The 5739-nt window shown below is 41.0% G+C and overlaps 1 pseudogene; it reads right to left on the bottom strand.

Moving 5' to 3' along the window:
- Positions 1 to 588: 588 nt before the first annotated feature.
- LOC102481712 (stress-induced-phosphoprotein 1 pseudogene) lies at positions 589 to 2247 on the bottom strand (annotated as a pseudogene).
- Positions 2248 to 5739: the final 3492 nt, after the last annotated feature.

Below are 5739 nucleotides of genomic sequence, written 5' to 3'. Positions count from 1 at the left end.
ATTTTTTTTTCTTATTGCTTTTGAAATTCTGGTTTTTGAGAATTTAATTATATTTTGGTGAAGATCTCTTTATGTTTAGTCCACTTGAGAGATCGTTGGGTTTTATGGATCTAGATATTTATTTCCCAGATTTGGGAAGTTTTCATCTTTCTTTCTTTCTTTTTCTTTTCTTTTTTTTTTTTTTTTAACCACACCTCATTGGCTTGTTTTATTGGAGAAGGGATCATGGAGTTAACAATGTGAAGACAGCTGGGACCTGAGGTTGGGAAGAACACCCTCCCGGTCCCATACATACCCACTGCCCCAAATAAAAATAACCAACTCTGGGAGAGCAGCTGAGACAGCACCTTTGGGGCAAGGGAAGGAGACATGGAACTCCAGAGCAGAGACCATGTGTGTACTGGGAGGTCCCAGAGGCAGCGGCTGTACGAGTTACCCAAGTATAAGTCTCTGTGTCTTCGAGTATGTATAAATATATGGAGATAAGTGTTCTCTTTCCCCTTCTTCCCCTTCTGCTCCGTGATTCGCACTGCGGTCCCATCTCCACTTTCCACGTCAGGGTAAAAGGAAAAGGGGATGAACAAGTCATTACCGAATTGCGATCTGACCCACATCCATCAGCTTCTGGGTCTTCTGTGCTATTACAGGATTTTTTTGAGTGTTCGCTGAGCGCCTGGGGGTACTTCTGCTTCTGTTCCAGGAAGAGCCGCATGGCTGGGTCATTCATAATCTGCTGCACTTCAAGATCTGCCATGGCACGCCACTTCACATCTTCTGGCTGTCGTGGCTTGGATTGGGCCATCATGCAGCGTTGGTAATCATTTGCTGCCTCTTTATAGTTGGAGTCTAGGTCTAGTGACTTTTGGTACACATACATGGCTTTCATGTAGTCCATCACTTCCAGGGCTGCTGTTTTCCGTGTGTAACCCTTGATGAAGGTTGGCTCCAGCTGGATACACTCTTCACTGTCCTTAAGTGCAAGCTGAAACTCCAGGAGCTTGGTGTAGCAGGCAGCTCTGCTGCTGTACACTTTGGGTGTGTAGCAGGCAGCTCTGCTGCTGTACACTTTGGCATCCCGTGAGTTCCTTTCGATGGCTTCTGTATAATGCTTCATGACCTGAGGATAGTCCCCTTTCTGAAAACACTCATTGCTTTTGTTCTTCTCCAAAGCCAGGTCAGGGTTTATGTAAGCCAGTCGCTCTTGCTCCTTCAGGATTTTCTCTGCCTGCTGGCATTTCTTGAGTACATCTGGGGTTTTGGTGCTCTGCCAGAGACTTGTTGTAGAAATGTATGCCATCCTTGTACTTTTCTTCCTTGAAATAGGAGTTGCCAATTCGAGCATAAGCTTTGGCAATTTGTCAATAGTGCTCTCGGTTTTCTCTCCCCATTTCTATGGCCTTCTCACAAAGCTCTTGGCATTTATTGTAGTCACCCTTTTCAAGGAATACCACTGCTTGATTGGTGATGGAAGTCATGTTGGTGGGGTTGAGTTCCTTGGCTCGGTCATAATGCTTCAAGGCCGTGTAAAAATCTTTCTTCTTGTAGGCATCATTCCACAGCTCTTTCCTTTCAGTGCCTGGTTCTTATTCTCTGGAAGATCATCTTCATTGACTCTGGTTTGTTCTCCTTTTTGGAAGGAGGAGGTGGTGGTGGTGTTGCAACCTCTCCCTCCTCATCCATACTGCCCAGATCCACTCCAGTGAGGACACTGAGTGTTGTCATGTTTTGGGGATCTTGTAGTTCATGCCCAGGTCAGAGGATTTGTTTTGTAGTTGCTCTATCAGTTCCAGGTAGGTAGGATCACTGAGTGGTGTTCTTGTCCTGGGATCACTCTCCAACTTCTGATACAGATTGGGTATGTTGAAAGGGTTCATGAATTTCCTCTCTGCCAACCAGGCTTCCATATTATGTAAACCTTCTTTACGTTGAGGGTTATTTGCTTCATATTTTAAACCCTCCTCATAGGTTCACTTGACTTCTTCAAATTGGTTTAAGAACTGAAGAGCTGCCACTTTTCTTGAATAGCCCTCATCCCAGTCAAGCTTTAGGTCAACGGTTTTACAGCCATCCTCATAAGCCCTATTGTAGTCTCCTTTTTTGGCATAGGCTGCAGACCAATTGCTGTAGAGCACATGGTTCTGGGGGGTCCAACTTAATGGGTTCTGAATAGCACTGTAAGGCATCATTGATATTACTGACACTCAGGGCCTTACTGTCCTTCTCTTTCAGCTCATTTACCTGTTCCATAGTCTGGCCCAGAACCTGATTGAATCCAATCCACCCACTTCGTGTTCCCAACCACACATGCCACCTTCTGGGACCTACTACCATCATTATCTCTTTAAATCAGCATTCTCTTTCTTACTCTTTTGTTGCAACCTCTGAGTCTCTCATATGCAAATATCGATTAGCTTGATCTTGTCCCATATGCTTTCATTCTCTTTCATTTTTGTTCCTCTGACTGGATAGTTTCAAACAAGCTCTTGCATCTCCTTGAGTGAATCTGCTATTGAAGTCTTTTATGAAGCTTTCTACTTCAATAATTCTGTTTTATAGCTCCAAAATTTGTTTGCTTCCTTTTATAATTTCTCTCTCTTTGATGAAGTTTAAATATTATCTACATACTGTTTTTAAATTTGCTTAGTTGTCTATCCATGTTCTTTTGTAGCACACATGTTTTTGAGATGATTATTTTGATTATTTGTTAGGCAGCTCATCAGATCTTCTTTATTGCTTTAAGATCAGTTAACTGACTCCCCCACCCCCCTTTGGTGAAGTTATATTTCTGTAATTATTGGTAACCCTTGTGACTTTGTGTTGGTTTATATGTATTTGAAGATTCAGGTACGTCTTAAGTGTTTATAGACCATTTTCATTTGGGAAAGTATTTTATCAATCATCCCATCCAGAGATTCTAGGTATGCCGATTGGCAAAGTCTATGGGAATGCTTGCTGCTGGAGTCTTCAGTCTGGCTGACATGGTACATGGATCAGTAGGTGGGTAGACATGGTGATAGAGTTCATAGGGGCTGACCTGGTGCTTAACAGACCTGAAATGCAGTACCACAAGGACAGGCCTAAGTCCTAGGTCCATAGGGATGGCCTAGAGCCTGACTCTGTGGGAAATAGAATAGCATTAGAGCTTGTGCCTCCAGTCTCTGTAAAAGTGAGCTTTAAGTTTTGGTCTACAGTGGTAGTTCTGGGTCCATGGGGCCTGGCCCAAAGCCTATGCCTATGAGGGCCAGCTTGGCTATAGGGTTTAACTGGAGCCTGGGGTTGTGGAGGCTGGCCTGGCATTAGGGTTCACTGTGGTGGGCTTGGTATGGGAATCGGTGGTGAAATCATGTGTTCAATTTGTTCTTCTTTACCTATCAAGAGTAACTCTGTGCTGTGTTGAGCAGCTTGGGGTAAAAGTGGTGTGGATAAGGTAAAAGCATCATTCTTATTGTCTTGAATGCATCTTTTCTTAGTTCTGTGCTCCACTCATGTGTTGTAATCCTTTGCCTGGATTCCATAGACCTTGTGAGGGTGTTTCTATGTACGTATGGTTATTGAAACTGAAGTTCCTGTAAAGGGAAAAGAGTCGGGAATTTCTATTCTGCCATCTTGCTGACATCCGTTTTCCCTTAAAGTTATGAACAAATGTAAATGACTGGGAAAAATAGTGGCATTTCAGTAATTACTTTATATCTTATCAAGTAACTTAAAAATAAACTCAGTGATTAAAAACGAAAGCTTTACCATTAAATTAATTGAACTGGTTCATTTATAAAACATAAATTAATTTTCACAGCAAAGTATAATAAAGCCCTTTCATTTACATACCATCTTATTCAATTCTCACTGGAAAAATAATAACTCAGTGACACAGATTATATTATTGTCCCCCCTTCTACTGATTATGAACTAAGACTCTGAAAAGCACGTCAGTGTTCCTCCATGTTCACACCACTGAGTGAGTGGATCCAACTAAAATTTCCAAGTCTTTTCTTCTTCTTCTTTTTTTTTTTTAATGGTGGCACTAGAATTTATTAAGATGTGCTTTAATACAGACGCTGGGGCTTGCCCATGGTGTTTTTGATGTATAAAGCCCGATGTTCTGCTAATTCTTCTTGGTTCCTGCTATTCCATTTAATTCTAATAGCAGGCTCAGATGGAATAGTAAAAATATCTTATTATGCAAAAAGTCTTGAAACCCAAGTAATTTCCTCTTCCTTTTTTTTCTTCTCCTTCTTCCTCTTCCTTCTTTTCTTTAATCTTTAGTGTTCCTTTTGTGATGCATAAACATTTCTAAACAAAACTGATGATGGACATTGCCATTGCAACTTTTTTTCCTCAAAGATCATGTATGCGGAGGAGCCTAGGTCTTGGGGAGTGCATCCTAGGAACTAGAGACAGATTAGAACATTGATGTTACTGGCAAAATGTTTTAAGCTATGTGTTTGTAGGCAAATGTGTAGCTTAGTTCCTACTTCAGATTATAAGAAGAAGAAAAAACATGATGATTTGCTAAACCAGCATGTTAGGAAAAAGAATAAAGGTGAATAAAGTAGAAATCTTGTAGGATATATGTATTAGAAGGTTTGGTCTATTTATTTATTTATTTTTAAAATAATTTTGCCTTTTATAGAGGTTTTTGCCTTAAGATGTGTGCACTCGCTGGAGAGAGAGAGAGAGAGAGAGAGAGAGAGAGAGAGAGAGAGAGATAGGGGCAGATGCAGTGAGAGGGAAAGTGAGAAATCACCCCCAAGGGAGGATGGCCATACCACAATCCCTTCTCTATTCTCCTCCCAACACTGGGCATACACACACACATGCCTAGTGTGTTTCAGGCCATCAGGTCCAGGACTAGAACTGCAGGTGGCCATATGGGAGTTCAGCGACATAACTGCTACTCTCCATCAGCTGGTCCCTGGTCTGTTTAAATGTTTGAACATTTTCAAGCTTACAGAAATCTTTTGCTTTTGTGCCTTTTTTTCCCTTTTTTGTATCTTTTTTCTCTCTCTCTTTCTAAAGAATGTCAGTAAAAATATATTCTAGCTTTAATCTGTTACTTTTTTTTTTATTTTAGAGAGAGATTTTAGCTATAGGGCATGTGCACATGCTGGAGAGACAGAAAATGAGAAATCCCCCCCCAGGGGAATGGCCACGCTGCAATCCCTTCCCCCCATTCTCCTCTCAGGGTCCTGGGCACGCACGCACACACGTCCAGTGTGAGTTTTAAGTCAGGGTCTGGAACTCTAACCGTGGTCGACTACGTGGGACACTAGCCACGTAACCATTACACCATCTGCTGGCCCCTAATCTGTTGCATTTAATGAGCTAAAAAATAAATGAGAAATGATTGAATATAATTGGAAATGGACCTAAAGTAGAAAGAAACATTTCTGTTTTGATCGTTTTCTCTATTTTCTGGGCTCCACTGCTTCTTTATTGATTGGTTTGCTTTCCTACTTATAAGTGAATTTCGTGTATAAAATTAAATTGATAATGCCATTTCTGGAAATGACAATGTGACAAAAGATCTTTTTAAAATGAAATGTAAACCCTCAATAAAATAAAAATCTGCCTTATAATGTCTTAGAGAAAGGCTGTGTTTATGATGGTTATGTATCCCTATTGAGAAACCTGCAATCACTCACCAAATGTAAGGAGGAATGAATCACAAGGTGGCTTTTTTGGGTGGTGGGGGGTTACTAATATCAGCATTAAATAAAAGAGGTATCTTTTTTTTTTTTT

The sequence above is a fragment of the Tupaia chinensis genome, unplaced genomic scaffold (genome assembly GCF_000334495.1).
Source record: "Tupaia chinensis unplaced genomic scaffold, TupChi_1.0 Scaffold148904_1, whole genome shotgun sequence".
NCBI classification, from domain to species: Eukaryota; Metazoa; Chordata; class Mammalia; order Scandentia; family Tupaiidae; genus Tupaia; species Tupaia belangeri.
The sequence above is the reverse complement of the archived record's forward strand: the minus strand, read 5'-3'. Positions and strand labels throughout refer to the sequence as shown.